The sequence below is a fragment of the Bos taurus genome, chromosome X (assembly GCF_002263795.3).
Source record: "Bos taurus isolate L1 Dominette 01449 registration number 42190680 breed Hereford chromosome X, ARS-UCD2.0, whole genome shotgun sequence".
Classification (NCBI taxonomy): Eukaryota; Metazoa; Chordata; class Mammalia; order Artiodactyla; family Bovidae; genus Bos; species Bos taurus.
In genome coordinates, this window is record NC_037357.1 from 54,370,045 (window position 1) to 54,388,250 (window position 18,206).

General features: G+C 38.6%; 1 protein-coding gene and 1 pseudogene across 26 annotated transcripts in view; both read left to right on the top strand.

Annotated features, from left to right (window-relative positions):
* Positions 1 to 18,206, top strand: part of IL1RAPL2 (interleukin 1 receptor accessory protein like 2) — a 1,479,614-nt gene that overhangs the window by 1,292,564 nt on the left and 168,844 nt on the right. The gene's annotated exons all lie outside the window — the stretch shown is intronic.
* On the top strand, positions 6,976 to 10,280 carry LOC132344277 (small cell adhesion glycoprotein-like; annotated as a pseudogene).

Genomic DNA, 18,206 nt, shown 5'->3' on the forward strand with positions numbered 1-18,206 from the left:
TTGAAAGTATTTTTAAAATGGAATCTTTAAGGCCAGCTCCTGTTAGGGGGAGAAAATGTACCCATGACCCAGAACTTAAAACATAAAATGAGCTATCCAAGACAAAGGAGGGGATGGAGGAGAGTGGTACAGATAGAGAGATGCAAAGTGATGAATCAAACACTTCACTAAGTGTGAAACCAGAGCAGAACACTCCCTTAAGGCTAAAGCTGTAGATTTATGGGGACAATAGCTTAGATCTGAGGTCCATGGACTATGAAAGGCATGAGCATTCTCCCAACTCTGACACACATGCAGGGACCATTCATACACAAACACTGCACATATGTAAACCACAGTTCTAGCTGAAAATCAGAATAATTTATTTTAAGGATTAGAGATGAGTCAGACACCCAATGGAGAATTGTGCCAAGAATACAAAAGGACAAGAGGACTTCCAGCTAAATAAAGTAGAATTTTAGCAAAGGTATAGATCTCTGAGTAATGGGTTATATTTTTCTCCTTCTTAAGAGTTCATTTACATTTGAATCATTGATTGCAAAGGATTATGTCATTATGAATTATTTGGTATCTTCTACCATACCATTATTTGTGGGTGAATCTGGAAGACCAATATATAAAATCTCATTTGTCAATTTGTCTTGGATTTTCTCAGCCTGGAAAGTTTAACAGACTTTGCAAAATGTAACATTATTGACACATTAGAAATTTCATACATTTTCCCCAGGGAACTTTTGCTAAATATCTATAGCCTATGGCATTTATCCAGGGATTTGTGGGGAGTTTTCTTAAAAGGAAGATAAAATCCTAAAAAAGGAAAAAAAAAAAACCAGAAAGTCACCCTCATGGAGTCACTTCTCTTTAGTACTTTCGCTCGTTTGTTAGATTTTACAAAGGGTATCCTCTGATACCAGGCCCCAGGGCATATCAACATAATTTGAATAGGAGAATAAGGGAAGATAATAAAACTGTCAAAACTCTGTGTGTGTGTGTGTGTGTGTGTGTGTGTGTGTGTGTAAGAGAGACAGAGACACAGAGAAAGAGAGAAAGACAAAAATTAAAATAACAACCATAAACAAAGCAGTCACAACATTGTTTTTGCCTTCTTTTTTTAAGCAGTATCCCCTATGCCTCTAATTTTGATTTTGTGACATTCACTGCCTCTCCTCAATGGGCCACATAGCATAGAGTTATTAAAATGAGAAACACATATATGAGTTGCATCTCACTAAAGCTGTTGCTTTAAAAAAGGAAAATCTGAATATAGTTAAAATCCCTTTGAGCATTCTTATTAGAATCTTATGACACCTTTTTAGGTAGCTCAAAATACCACTGGGTTCAGGTGACAGAAAAAGGGAGGGGTGTCATTAAACTCAGGTAAAACTGTCCTGGAATAGTATGTGACTGATATGTATTTGTAGAAACATTTGAGTTAAATCCCAAACCATTTCAAGTAAGTAATTGTATATATAATTTTTATAAATAGTAATTTATTGCTGAATGGTTGCTGTTATTTGATTGCCATTCCAAATTCCCACAAATTGAGATTTTACACTCTATCTACAGAAGGAGCATTCATGCCCCTATTTTTAGATACAATAATTCATCAGTAAATTATGGATAATTAAAAATTACATTTGGGGCTTCAGCAGCTAACTCTGCGCATCCCTGGGTGCTTTCTCAGTTCTGAGTCCCCTGCGGGTCCCCAAAGTGCCTGTGGTGCCACCCTTGTTGAGTTGAGAGGGATGCGGCAGCACCAGCCCATCCCCACTGCCACCACCTGTCTGCTGGTAAGATGTGCATCTCCTGGGGGCGGTCCTAAGATGGCAAAGGAATAGGATGGGGAGACCACTTTCTCCCCCACAAATGCATTGAAGATCACTTGAACGCTGAACAAATTCCACAAAACAACTTCTGAATGCTAGCAGAGGACACCAGGCACCCAGAAAGGCAGCCCATTCTCTTCAAAAGGAGGTAGGACAAAATATAAAAGATAAAAAGAGAGACAAAAGAGTTAGGGACAGAGACCCGTCCTGGGGAGGGAGTCGTGAGGGAGGAGAAGTTTCCAAATACCAGGAAACCCTCTCACCAGTGGGTCTGTGGGGAGTTTTGGAATCTCAGAGGGTAATATAAGGAGGGGGGGGGCCCACAGATTACACACCTAATTGCAACTCACAGTGGAGAAGAAGCTCAGATGCTCATGTCCACCAGCAGCAAGCAGGGGCTGAACAGGGACGTGCAGGCTACATGCTTAGGGTAAGGACAGAGCCTGCATGCCCTGAGGACAATCTTAGGGAGCTAACCCGGCTGCACACTGGCCCCTCCCCCCGCCAGAGGCAGAGAGGCAGGTGGGCGACAGCAAGAGCTGAAAGGCGAGGGGCGATCTCGACTCCAGACATAGCACCCTCTACCAAACTGTGAGCAGGCTCCCAGTTGCTAACACAGCCTTCCTGGGATCCTGGATGGTTGACACCCACCAGGAGGGTCACAGTCAGAGGTCAGATCCCCAGAGGAGACACACGGCACACCTGAGACGGCACTCTTGCAGAGCACCCAGGAAACCCAGGGGCTGGGACCAGGAGATGATAAGACACACTGCCCACCTGGGGAGAGTGCACTCACCAAGCTGGTCAGTGGAGCTGCTCGGACCTGGGAAAGGCACAAAATGCAGGCCCAACTGAGTCTGTGCCTTTGTGGAGTACGTCAGGACCTGAACCTGAGCAGAGTAGACCTGGGACGTGCACGCAACCCAGGGCCCACTTTAGACAGTTCCCCTGCAGAGCAACTTGGAGCCTGAGCAGTATAGACAGGGAAAGCACACACGCTGTGAGTGGGGGCAAGCCCAGTGTGGCCTGACGATGCAAGCACTCCCCACACATGCCAGTGATATTTGTTTGCAGTGTTCCTCCCTCCCCTCAGCACAACTGAACCTAAATAAATGACCTCCTTCACCGCCTTGTGTCAGGGTGGAAATTAGACCCTGAAGAGACTTGCAAACAGAGGAAGCCAAAATAAAGAAGAGGGAACCGATTTGGAAGTGACAGGTGCAACAGATTAAAACCCTGTAGTTAGCAGTGACTACATTGGAAGGGGCCTTATAGACCTTGAGAAGAAGTATAAACTGGAACAAGGAACTATATGAAACTGAACTAACCCCACACTACCCTCAACAGCTCCAGAGAAATTCCTAGATATACTTTACTATTATCATTTTTTTAATTTAATTTTTTGATTTCTAAGTTCTTTATTACTCCTTTAATTTTCATTTTTAAAACCTTGGGGAAAAAAAACCCTATTTTAAAAACAAATTTCACATATATATATTTTTATAATATTTTTGCCTTTGTTTTGTTTTTTTTTATATTGTATTTTGGAGAGTTTAACCTCTACTCTAGATTTTTAATCTTTGCTTTTTGGTATTTGTTATCAATTTTGTACCTTTAAGAATCCAATCTTCAGTACCCATTTTTACTTTGGAGTGTGATTACTGGCATGATTGGTCTCTCCCCTTTGACTCTCCTTTTTCTCCCCCAGATCACCTCTATCTCCTCCCTCCCCCTTCTCTTCTCTATTTAACTCTGTGAACCTCTCTGGATGTTCCAGGCTGTGGAGAGCAAATAGGGAATTGACTACTGGCTAGATTTCTCACTCCCCGTTTGATTCCCCCTCTTCTCCTCCTGGTCCCCTCTATCTCCCTCCTCCCTCTTCTCTTCTCAATGTAACTCTGTGAACCTCTTTGGGTGTCCCTCACCGTGGAGAATCTTTTCACCATTAACCTAGATGTTTTATCATCGGTGCTGTACAGATGTAGAAGTCTTGAGGCTACTGTAAGAATAATACTGAAAGCTAGAGCCAGGAGGCTAAAATCTAAAACTTGAGGACACCAGAAAACTCCTGACTCCAGGGAACATTAATCGATAAGAGCTCATCCAAAGCCTCCATACCTACACTGAAACCAAGCTCCATCCAAGAGCCAACAAGTTTCAGAGCAAGACATACCAAGCTAATACTCCAACAATGCAGGAACATAAGCCTGAGCATTAAAATATAAACGGCCAAAAGTCATACCAAACCCATAGACACCTCAAAACTCACTACTGGACACTTCATTGCACTCCAGAGAGAAGAAATACAGCTCCACCAACCAGAACACTGATGCAAGCTTCCCTAACAAGGAAATCTTGACAAGCTACTCATCCAACCCCATCCACAGGGAGGAACCTCCACAATAAAAAGGAACCACAAACGTCCAGCATACAGAAAGGCCACCCCAAACACAGCAATATAAACAAGATGAAAAGGCAGAGAAATATTCAGCAAGTAAAGGAACATGATAAAAGCCCACCAAACCAAACAAAAGAGGAGAAGATAGCGAGTCTACGTGAAAAAGAATTCAGAATAGTAAAAATAATCCAAAATCTTAAAAACAAAATGGCATTACAGATAAACATTCTGGAGATAGGGATTGAGAAGATGCAAGAAAAGTTTAACAAGGACCTAGAAGAAATAAAAAAAGAGTCAATCAATAATGAATAATGCAATAACTGAGATGAAAAGCACTCTGGAGTGAACCAACAGTAGAATAACTGAGGCATAAGATAGGATAAATGAGGTGGAAGATAGAATGGTGGAAATAAATGAAACAGAGAGGAAAAAAGAAAAAAGAATTAAAAGAAATGAGGACAACCTCAGAAACCTCTGGGACAATGTTAAATGCCCCAAGATTCTAATCATAGGAGTCCAAGAAGAAGACAAAAAGAAAGGCCAGGAGAAAATACTTGAGGAGATAATTGTTGAAAACTTCCCTAAAATGGGGAAGGAAATAGCCACCCAAGTCCAAGAAACCTAGAGAGTCCCAAACAGGATAAACCCAAGGCAAAACACCCCAAGACACATATTAATCAAATTAACAAAGATCAAACACAAAGAACAAATGTTAAAAGCAGCAAGGGAAAAACAACAAATAAAACACAAGGGGATTCCCATAACGATAATAGCTGATCTTTCAATATAAACTCTTCAAGCCAGAAGGGAATGTCAAGACATACTTAAAGTGATGAAAGAGGAAAATCTACAACCCAGATTACTCTACCCAGAAAGGATCTCATTCACATATGAAGGAGAAATCAAAAGCTTTACAGACAAGCAAAAGCTGAGAGAATTCAGCACCACCAAACCAGCTCTTCAACAAATGCTAAATGATCTTCTCTAGACAGGAAACACAGAAAAGGTTTATAAACTCGAACCTAAAACAACAAAGTAAATGGCAACAGGATCATACTTATCAATAATTACCTTAAATGTAAATGGATTGAATGGCCCAACCAAAAGACAAAGACTGGCTGAATGGATACAAAAACAAGACCCTTATATATGTTGTCTACAAGAGACCCACCTCAACCTAGGGACACATACAGGCTGAAAGTGAAGGGCTGGAAAAAGATATTTCACACAAATGGAGACCAAAAGAAAGCAGGAGTAGCAATACTCATATCAGATAAAATAGACTTTGAAATAAAGGCTGTGAAAAGAGAAAAGAAGGACACGACATAATGATCAAAGGATCAATCCAAGAAGAAGATATAACAATTATAAATATATATGTACCCAACATAGGAGCACCGCAATATGTAAGGCAAATGCTAACAAGTATGAAAGGAAAAATTAACAGTAACACAATAATAGTGGGTGACTTTAATACCCCACTCACACCTATGGATAGATCAACTAAACAGAAAATTAGCAAGGAAACACAAACTTTAAATGATACAATGGACCAGTTAGACCTAATTGATATCTATAGGACATTACACCCCAAACCAATGAATTTCACCTTTTTCTCAAGTGTACACGGAACCTTCGCAAGGATAGATCACATCCTGGGCCATAAATCTAGCCTTAGTAAATTCAAAAAAAAATGAAATCATCTCAAGCATCTTTTCTGATCAAAATGCAGTAAGATCAGGTGTTAACTACGAAAAAAAAAAAAAAAACTATTAAAAATATAACCATATGGAGGCTAAACAACACACTTCTGAATAACCAACAAATCACAGAAAAAATCAACATATGCATAGAAACAAATGAAAATGAAAACACAACAACTCAAAATCTATGGGATTCAGTAAAAGCAGTGCTAAGGGGAAGGTTCATAAGCAATACAAGCTTACCTCAAGAAACAGGAGAAAAATCAAATAAATAACTGAACTCTACACCTAAAGCAACTAGAAAAGGAAGAAATTAAGAACCCCAGGGTTAGTAGAAGGAAAGAAATCAAAAATTAGGGCAGAAATAAATGCAAAAAAAGAAAGGAGACCATAGCAAAAATCAACAAAGCTAAAAGCTGGTTTTTTGAGAAGATAAATAAACTAGACAAACCATTAGCCAGACTCATCAAAAAACAAAGGGAGAAAAATCAAATCAATAAAATTAGAAATGAAAATGGAGACATCACAACAGACAACACAGAAATACAAAGGATCATAAGAGACTACTATAAGCAACTATATGCCAATAAAATGGACAACTTGGAAGAAATGGACAAATTCTTGGAAAAGTACAACTTTCCAAAACTGAACCAGGAAGAAGTAGAAAATCTTAACAGACCCATCACAAGCACAGAAATCGAAACTGTAATCAGAAGTCTTCCAGCAAACAAAAGCCCAGGACCAGATGGCTTCACAGCTATTTCTTTCAAAAATTTAGAGAAGTGCTAACACCTATCCTACTCAAACTTTTCCAGAAAATTTCAGAGGAAGGTAAACTGCCAAACTCATTCTATGAGGCCACCATCACCCTAATACCAAAACCAGACAAAGATGGCACAAAAAAAGAAAACTACAGGCCAATATCACTGATAAACATAGATACAAAAATCCTTAACAAAATTCTAGCAAAAAGAATCCAACAACATATTAAAAATATCATACATCATGACCAAGTGGGCTTTATCCCAGGGATGCAAGGATTCTTCAATATTCACAAATCAATCAATGTGATACACCACATTAACAAATTGAAAGATAAAAAACCATATGATTATCTCAACAGATGCAGAGAAAGCCTTTGAGAAAATTCAACATGTATTTATGATAAAAAAAAAAAACCCTCAGAAAGCAGGAATAGAAGGAACATACCTCAACATAATAAAAGCCATATATGATAAACCCACAGCAAACATTATCGTCAATGGTGAAAAACTGAAAGCATTTCCCTTAAAGTCAGAAACAAGACAAGGATGCCCACTCTCACCACTAATATTCAACATAGTTTTGGAAGTTTTAGCCACAGCAATCAGAGCAGAAAAAGAAATAAAAGAAATCCAGATTGGAAAAGAAGAGGTAAAACTCTCACTGTTTGCAGATGACATGATCCTCTACATAGAAAACCCTAAAGACTCCACCCAAAAATTACTAGAGCTAATCAATCAATAGAGTAAAGTTGCAGAATATAAAATTAACACACAAATCCCTTGCATTCCTATACACTAATAATGAGAAAACAGAGAAATTAAGGAAACAATTCCATTCACCATTGTAATGAAAAGAATAAAATACTTAGGAATAAAGCTACCTAAAGAAACAAAATATCTATATATAGAAAACTATAAAACACTGATGAAAGAAATCAAAGATGTCTTTGATGGAGAAATATACCATGTTCATGGATCGGAAGAATCAACATGGTAAGAATGAGTATACTACCCAAAGCAATCTATAGATTCAATGCAATTCCTATCAAACTACCAATGGTATTTTTCAGAGAATGAGAACAAATAATTTCACAATTTGTATGGATATACCAAAAACCTCAAATAGCCAATGCAATGTTGAGAAAGAAGAATGAAACTGGAGGAATCAACCTGCCTGACTTCAGACTATACTACAAAGCTACAGTCATCAAGACAGTACAATACTGGCACAAAGACAGAAATATAGATCAATGGAACAAAATAGAAAGACCAGAGATAAATCCACACACCTATGGACACCTTATCTTTGACAAAGGAGGCAAGAATATACAATGGAGAAAAGACAATCTCTTTAACAAGTGGTGCTGGGAAAACTGGTCAACCACCTGTAAAAGAATGAAACTAGAACACTTTATAACACCATACACAAAAATAAACTCAAAATTGATTAAAGATCTAAATGTAAGATCAGAAACTATAAAACTCCTAGAGGAAAACATAGGCAAAACACTCTCTGACATAAATCATAGCAGGATCATCTATGACCCACCTCCCAGGGTAATGGAAATAAAAGAAAAAATAAACAAATGGTGCCTAATTAAACTTAAAAGCTTTTGCACAACAAAGGAAACTATAAGCAAGGTGAAAAGGCAGCCTTCAGAATGGGAGAAAATAATAGCAAATGAAGCACCTGACAAAGAATTAATCTCAAAAATATACAAGCAGCTCCTGCAGCTCAATTCCAGAAAAATAAATGACCCAATCAAACAATGGGCCAAAGAACTGAACAGACATTTATCCAAAGACATACAGATGGCTAACAGACTTATGAAAAGATGCTCAACGTCACTCATTATCACAGAAATGCAAATCAAACCACAATGAGTACCATCTCACAGTGGTCAAAATGGCTGCTATCCAAAAGTCTACAAACAATAAATGCTGGAGAGGGTGTGGAGAAAAGGGAACTCTCTTACGCTGTTGGTGGGAATGCAAACTAGTACAGCCACTATGGAGAACAGTGTGGAGATTCCTTACAAAACTGGAAATAGAACTGCCATACAACCCAGCAGTGCCACTGCTGGGCATACACACCGAGGAAACCAGAAATGAAAGAGACACGTGTACCCAAATGTTCGTCGCAGCACTGTTTACAATAGCCAGGACGTGGAAGCAATCTAGATGTCCATCAGAAGATGAATGGATAAGAAAGCTGTGGTACATATACACAATGGAATATTACTCAGCTATTAAAGAGAATGCATTTGGATCAGTTCTAATGAGGTGGATGAAACTGGAGCCTATCATACACAGCGAAGTAAGTCAGAAAGAAAAACACCAACAGAGTATATTAATGCATATATATGGAATTTAGAAAGATGGTAATGATGCCCCTATATACAAGACAGCAAAAGAGACACAGATGTAAAGAACAGACTTTCAGATCTGTGGGAGAAGGTGAGGGTGGGATGATTTGAGAGAATAGCATTGAAACATGTATATTATCATTTGTGAAATAGATTGCCAGTCCAGGTTTGATGCAGAGGCAGGATGTTCAGGGCTAGTGCACTGGGATGACCCTGAGAGATGGGATAGGAAGGGAGGTGAGAGGGGGGTTCAGGATGGGGAACACATGTACATCCATGGCTGATTCATTTGAATGCATGGCAAAAACCACCACAATATTGTAAAGTAATTAGCCTCCAATTAAAATTTTAAAAAATAAAGATTCACACCTCCCTACTGGTGCCCATCCTGCTGCCACAATGACTAGCCTCCCAACCATGCCTCCTCCAGAACAAGAACTGTTGGCTACCACAATTATACAGGCCACTGAGGCCCTGTCCCTGATAACTGAAGCCAGCACAGCCCTCATTGTAGTTGTTATCACCGTGGTCTTCCTCACTGTGCTCTCAGTCATGATTTTGATCTTCTTTTACCTGTAGAAGAACAAAGACAGCTACGTCACTTACGAACCTGCAGATGACAAGCCCAGCGCCATTGTTCTAATGGAGAATGACTCAGCAAAGGGCAGGGAGAAGGAAGAATATTTCATCTAATGGTTCCCAGTCCCCAAGGAGCTTATCCAGGCTCCAGTGCTAACATACTATTTATTAGGTGGAAGTTTTACCTGAAACCGGTGAGAATCATCCACTGATATGGGTAGACCTGAGCTCCTTCATATGCAGAGTACATCATGAGAAACACTAGGCTTGAAGAAGCACAAGCTGTAATCAAGATTGCTGGGAGAAATATCAATAAACTCAGATATGCAGATGACACCACCCTTATGGCAGAAAGTGAAGAGGAACTAAGGAGCCTCTTGATGAAAGTGAAAGAGGAGAGTGAAAAAGTTGGCTTAACGCTCAACATTCAGAAAACTAAGATCATGGCATCTAGTCCCATCACTTCATGGCAGATAGATGGCAAAACAGTGGAAACAGTGTCAGACTTTATTTTTCTGGGCTCGAAAATCACTGCAGATGGTAACTGCAGCCATGAAATTAAAAGACACTTACTTCTTGGAAGGAAAGTTATGACCAACCTAGATAGCATATTGAAAAGGAGAGATATTACTTTGCCAACAAAGGTCCATCTAGTCAAGGCTATGGTTTTTCCAGTGGTCACGTATGGATATGAGAGTTGGACTGTGAAGAAAGCTGAGCGCCGAAGAATTGATGCTTTTGAACTGTGGTGTTGGAGAAGACTCTTGAGAGTCTCTTGGACTGCAAAGAGATCCAACCAGTCCATCCTAAAGGAGATCAGTCCTGGGTGTTCATTGGAGGGACTGATGCTGAAGCTGAAACTCCAATATTTTGGCCACCTCATGTGAAGAACTGACTCATTGGAAAAGACCCTGATGCTGGGAGGGATTGGGGGCAGGAGGAGAAGGGGATGACAGAGGATGAGATGGCTGGATGGCATCACCGACTCGATGGACATGGGTTTGGGTAAACTCCGGGAGTTGGTGATGGACAGGGAAGCCTGGCGTACTTTGATTCATGGGGTCGCAAAGAGTCAGACATGACTGAGTGACTGAGCTGAACTGAGCTCCTTCCAGGACACGGACCAAAATGCCAGCATCACTGACACCAGGGGACAAAAAGAAAGCTGTTCATGTCTCTAGCCAGGCCTCTGTCACACAGCTTCTGACTAATGAGTGAGATGGAGCAGTATTGGGCAACACTGGAGTATATACCCAGTCATCTTCACTTTTTTCACAGGTTGAAGGGAAGAAGAGAGTTGGGGGTCACTTGATGCTCCTCTTTCCCTTACCTGGTCACCTAGTGACAACCTGAGTGGAAGTAATATCCTTAGTTCTTCCCAGAGGCGGGAGACCACAAGGAAAGGCTAGACCAGGAGGGCCAGGAGACTGTGGAGACCTCCCTCCTGATGAATGTGCCACATCCCTTAATCTGAGTCCTTCCTTTCCTTAACCCCCCAACAATATAGACATATGCTGTTTTTATCAGAATTAAAACCATTCGTTGATACAGAAATCAGATTCTCATGTACAAGAAGTTACCATCTTTATACTTTGACTTATCTTTGCTGAAACCTTTGTGACAGTTTGCTTTGTTGCTGTTGTTCAGTCTCTGTCATGTCCACCTCTTTGTGACCTCATGAACTGCAGTATGCCAGGCTTCCCTGTCCTCCTCTATCTTCCGGAGTTTGCTCAAGTTCATGTCCATTCTTTGCTTACTCAACTCTTTTGCCTGTGTTTTCTCCCAAGCAAAGGGGGCCCCAGAGAAGTTTCAGAAGTTCCCAGAACAATCTCAGGGGTTTGAAACAGAGATTTTCCTGGGAAGTTTGTCCTAGAAGAGGGTCATTAGAAACATACCCTGGGAAATGAGTTGTTTAGCCTCCATCCTAGCAAGGGCCAGTATGTCCCTGATCCATTCTGTGTGCACACAGAGGGAACCGGGAAAAACTTGTGACTTTTCCCACCAGTGCTCTTTCTATCAAGCCCAGAGAGGCTTCTGGGATCTCATTTCATCCATCTCAAGATGAGGCATATTTAAAAGGTACAGTGTTTTGGTAGAAATCATTAACTCTCCATGCATTGTTTACTTTGGAACTAAACTAAACCTCCTTCAAGGTCTTAACTATACTGTCTCCATTTTTCAAGCTCAAGTCCACCCAAGGTAAGACCCAAGAGTTGAAAAGTCAATCTTAGCAACTTATATTCCAGTTTTCAGCATTTCTCCAAACAGAATTTTTGAAAAACTGAAGGTCACCCTGAACTTACAACTTAACAAGTTGTTAAATAAAAAAACATTTGCCTCAAGTCAAACTTAAGGGCAAGTGAGGAGACTCATTTGTTCCCTTATTTCTAAGTTTATGTTCTGAATTCCTCTGGCCTAATAGGCTTTTAAGAATCTGAAAGTACTTAGGAAGTAAAATGAAGAAAAGCTAAACATCTAGAATGGAACTCATGAAAATGGTCAAATCTTAGCCTTGTACTCCTGCATTTATTTCAAAGACTTCATTTAAAAAAATTACATTTGATTAATGGCTTATACTTTTCATTTTACATTACTTATTTGATCCTGACAACAAACCAGTGTGGAAGATTATGAAGTCCATTGAGTTAAAAACTCACATACCTAGCAGTTAACTAAATCTGAAATTTTGGTCACATGATATACCGTCTTACACTCTGTGGCAGGCAGTAAGACTGTCAGAAATATTTCAGTCCTTCTAGCCATATGGTAGGAATGCACTTTCCTGCCCAACTGAAATTAGGTGTGGCCAACATGACTTACTTTGGTCATTGAAATGTGAGCAGAAGTGACACATGTCATTTCTTGGTGGAAGCATTTAATTGACAATGCTTAGCTTCAGCTTCTCAATTATCTTTCTTTGGTGATTGTTGAAGCCCTTTTTAAAGAGATCCTCCTTCAGCCTGGGTTTCTAATGATTACCTTGGACAAAGCCTCCACCCCATCAACCTATATTGTATGTGAAACCTAAATAAAAATAAAGTTTTACTATTTTAAGTAAATGATATTTGGATTATTGTTTCCTTTTGAGACATAATCTATTTTATCGTGACTTAAAAATATATTCTTTCAGTGGGAATCACAAGTGTATTCTCATTTAAGTATGTCTTCCTAATGGCTTCATATCTGTTGAAACTTACTCCTTTGGGGCTAGCAATATTTTTGCACAGCTACATTACAACATTTTATGACAACTCTCAGTTTAAAGAATTTTAGATTTGATAGACATGCTGGAATGAGAGTCAATGCTCTATTCTTTTTAAGTATAGTGATGATAGATTAATCACAGATTAAGAACTTAAAGGAATTTCATGAGTAGCAATTCTACCTCCCACTGTTAAAGCCAGAGAGCATTTTCTCTTCTTCCATTGTATATACTTTGCATTGGCAAGAAAGATATTTGACATGAAAGGGGAAAACTATGAATAGTAAAGAAGACAAGGCAGTGATCACAATACCATGAATTTGGGGACTATTGAGCCTAAGTGTGCTTCAGATATTACCTATAAAAGAGGAAAAAGGAGAAGAATGTATAGGAATTGGAGAGAGAGGATAGTCATCTTTAGCACCACTTTGAATCAATATTCCCTTATGTTAAAATAGAAATAGATTTCTCTGAATATAATGGATCATTTTTGAGAGTGCACATGTTAGATATTGTCACCACAGCATTAAAAAAAAATTAGCAGTCAACTTCTTGAAGCCATAATTCAGGGTTAAATGTAGCTTCCACTCATCATGTTCAAAAGCTCACTTTCTTTCCTTGACTGAAGTTACCAAATCACTAATAAGGAAAAATGAAGTACAGTCTATAGACTGTTAGAATCATAAGCTTTATAAATGGAAGAAGCCTTAGAAAATGTGTGTTTCAACTCTGCCTCTTATACATGAGGAAACTGAGACTCAGAAAGAAGAGTCTTGGCTCATTTCATACACAACTCTCTACATTTCCTGGATATATACATGTGATTGCCAGAATTTTTATCTATTTAATAAAGTCTTAAAAGTGTCTAATAACCAAGTTCTTAACTTTTCTGAAAGCAATTTTGGTAGACTGAAACATAAACTGGATCCTCTGTGTGTTGGTAAATGACAATATTAATGGTGGTGATGATGATGATAAATAATTAAAATTAGTTGTGATATAGGAAATTGGGCTGCTATAACACAACAACAAAACAAGTACTCATTGTCTTAACCAAGATTGAAGTGGCTTGTTTATTTTCCCCCTTGAATGTTCATCTACATGTAAGTAATCCACGGTTGCTGTAGTAGGTCTTTGTTGTCAAGGCTCCAGGCTCCTTCCCTTTGTGACTGCATTATCCTCCCTTGCCCTAATCCACAGGGTCAAAGATGATAATCTCAACACTGTGGTCATAGTAGGTAATGATCCCCTCATGATGTGTTACTCTTTTTGATAGCAATTTATTCCTACTTGATTTATTCTTAAAGAGCATTATCTTAATTCAAATGGAATGTTACCTAGCATAATTACCATACTAAAACTTAACAACTATTTCTTTGTAAAGGATAACACTTAAAAGAAGAAAATTCATGTCTACTAATGCTTGATAACTTGAGAGTGTGATAACGGAGATGTGGGGGAGGCTCACAAACACTAGACCACAGAAGATAGCTACCCACTCTGCTTATATATTGGGTTAAACCCTTGCTTTGCCCCTTGTTTCCTCTCTTTTACTAAGGAGGAAATTATCATAGCCTTCCTTAATCATCAGTCCCTAGATTAAACTTAAAAATCATATTTTTAAAACTTTACCTGGAAATGAAGATATTCCAAGTATTTCTAACTTCACTTTTTCCTTCAGAGTAAGGACACTTGGTCTGCTTGTCCAATGACATAATTGATCATAGAAGCATTTGGTGTTATCAGTCTTTCCCTGCCATGCCCAATATTTATCAGATTCTGAATTTTCCGCCACTCTGGAGACACAAGCATCTAGAAAAAAGAAGTGATTTACAAGGAACTTTAACGTCAGGAAAAAGTAAAATGAACCACAAGGATAAGTTACTATGTCAAATCCAATGAAACAAATAATTCTTAGAAGATGGTTTATTTTCCAAGTGAAAGCATAGACTTATGGAATACTTAGGAAAGCTTGAGTTTGTTTTATGTCCAGGAATATAGTTTGTGGATGGAAATTAATTACTTTTTTGTCCTAGATCTCTCTGAGGTTAATGTGTCTTAAGTACAGGTGTACCTTGTTTAAAGTAAACCTATCATTTGAAAATCCCAATTGGCACAAAAATCAAAATTAGTTTTTGGCTCTATAAAAGGATTGAAGACAGGATTTCTTTATATACCATGGTACTCTAGTTCAAGAGTCAGCAAACTATGACCCAAGAAGAACCAAATCTGACAAGCCCTTATTTTTGTAAACAAACTTTTATTAGCACACAGTCATGCCCATTCATTAAGTTTAGAGATTATTTATGGCTGTTTTTATACACTACATTGGCAAAGTTGTTGCAACAGTAACTCTCTGACTAGCAAAACATGAATTATTTGCTATCTGGCCCTTTACAGAAACAGTTTGATAAGTCCTACTCTAGTACATTCACATTACTCTGGTGTTATTCATATTGCACAAATGTGATTTATTTGGAGAAATTAAACATATTTTGATATGGCTGGAGAATAGTGCACGCATACAAAAGTGATAAAGCTAGTGGAGTGGAAAGAAGTCATAAAGAACTTTGTGTATTTAGTTAAAGAGTTTAAACTTGATCCTGAAAATAGTGGGAAACTGTGAATGGCATTATTTCAGTGGACTGGTGTGATTTGGAAAGAAATCAATTAGGAAAGTATTGTTAACCAGTCAAGAAATAATGAATACCTGAGTTTATGTGGTAAAGTCCAAATGAAGTTGAAGGAAACAGATGCTAATGTTATTAACAAGACAGAAACAGCGTGATTTTGTGAATTAGTGAATGAATGTTAGCAGCAAGGAAAAGGGAGAAATGTGGGTTGACTTAGATTTCTGACTTAGGAAACTACACTCATGTTAGCACCATAAGACAAGGAGGAAAATTTCAGGGAAATAAAACGTGTTTGGTTTTGTACATGCTGAATATTATATGCGTGTGAGACATTCAGGTGGAAATAGCCCTTCAGCAAGTTGCAACATAAGTTTGGAACATAAGAATTCTGAGATACAGACTTGAAGTCATCAGAATTAACTGGAAATATAGGCCATAATTTGGAATAAATCATTCAGATGTTTGTAAAAACAGCATCAGGGATAATATCAGTATCTAAATGATTGTGGAGGAAGCCCACAAAGAAAAATGGGAATACCATGAAGAACATTGAAAAGGAGCTTCCAACTGGAAGGGGGAAAGGGAATATAATTAAAGCCAAGAGAAAATTCAGTTTTAAGAGAGAATGTCAAATACCTAAGAGTTATCAAGTAATCGAGTAATACTGTGGCAGAAAATTATTCACTCGGTTTGTAAATGTGGAGGTCATTGGTGACCTTAGTGAAAGCAGTGACTGGTAAGGAAGGAAAAAGAAACAGTGAATATAAGCTAATCTTTCAAGTAATTTTTCTGTAGAATACTGGAAAAGCCAGTAACTAGAAGGAGTCTTAAATCAAGGAAGTGTTTCTTGAGGATGGGAAAGACTTGAGTGTATTTATTATGCTGGAGGGCTGGAGTCTCTAGAGAGGAAGGAGAAGATGCAAGAAAGGTCCACTGGATCTGCAGGTTACCTTGCCAAGCAAAGGCTGTACATGAGAGCTCTATATTCTACTTACCCAGCTCACTGTCATCCAGGCTAATCAAAAAGAGAGAGAGAGAAACATTTAAACTTTGGATGATAATCAAGTGTCTGAGAACATGATTCAGACATTTCAACTTGGGATAATAATCATGTGTCTGAGAACATGATTCCTCCCATACAGTAGCTCAATGACACTTGCTTTTTGAGATCTGTCTGTCTTTAATAGGATCAAGTAATAGGAACATTTAAATTCCTTTTTCCAATCAGGCAGGAATCACTGAAAATCTAGAGGGAGGCTAGAGAGTAAGTGGGTGTGTGAATTGTTGACTGGTCCCTTTGCTGTCTGTCATGGTAATTGAATGTGCAATCAGCTCTATGTTAACACTGCTTTTAGAGAAGTAAAATACTAGTGTTAAGTATACTTGGGAGAGACCTGAGCTTGCTCTTCTCAGTGGTAAATACATTTTTGTGAGACCACAGAAGTGTACGTTGCTGGATGTATGGTGGGGAAAAGAGGTGTTCAATATAACCTGCTAATAGGTACAATTTATTAAAACATCCCCTGAATCTTACAGACATTAACCAGATCACCCACTGGTGCAAAATTAGAGTTGAAGATACAAAAGTTGATGAGGAATCAGTTTAGCATTATTAATTAAGCCTCTGAATATATATGCCAAGTTCCAGTAGGTCAGCAGGACACAGTGTGCTCATGTTCTATATGCAGATTCCGAAAGTCCCATTGAAGGTGCTCAGAAAGCTTAGCCCAGTCACGTCCTTTGAGGAACTCATGTTCTCTTAGGGCACTGAGACATAGTTATGTGATAGAATACATATGTGCAACACCTCTATAACCTTACAACCTTGTTAGTGTTATGCAGACTTAATGGGGGAAAACTGCAAAATACCCTAGAAGTAGCAGGTGCCATTACAGTGAGTGATTAAACCAGCTATATGACTGATTACTTTAGACAAGAAAATTACCAAAAATTCATTTATTGAACAAAATTTCATCAAGTACCTACTCTGGGCAAAGGATTTCTTTGATAATGGAGCTGAGGACTGAAAAAAATCCCATCATCTTTTTTGATGGGCCTATGTTACTTTAGTTAACATTAGTAGAAAGTTACTTCTGGAAAAATTGCAAAACAAAGGATGCGTAAAACTTACTTTGATATTCTTATTGAATATTGCTTGAAGCAGTCTATGAAAGGCTGAGCCAGAGAATGTCTTCCCAATTACTCTGAAGCCACATCTTTGCCCTTATGCTGAATACTAATGGTATTAATACCGTGAAACATGATTTAGCACAATCTGTATATTTTGTCACCTCAACTAGGTTGTATACGTATTAAAGACAGTATATTTCTTCTGCTTCCCTTTTTCTCCCATATAGTAGGCACTAGGTACATACTATTGTGGTTGATTTTTTAAAATATTAAGTATCTCTCTCCTCAGACAAAATTGAGGGCACATTTTCCAGACTATACTTATCCATGAGAAAGCATGTACCCACCCCCCCATCCCACCCATAATCTATATTGAAGAAGTTTAAAGTGCCAGACTATAATAGTTTCCCCTCTGCTGACCACACTCCTTCACGCCCCCAAAAAACCCCATCTCTTTTTCCATTCTGTGGCAGGCCCTAAGATGCAGTCAAAAATGTGGTTTCCATTGCTCTGAAGTTATGTCAGCCTTGAAGAGTTCAAGATGTTTCCAGTTGTAGGAAAAATTTTCACTTTTTTTTTGTAGATGTACTTTATAATCATTCATA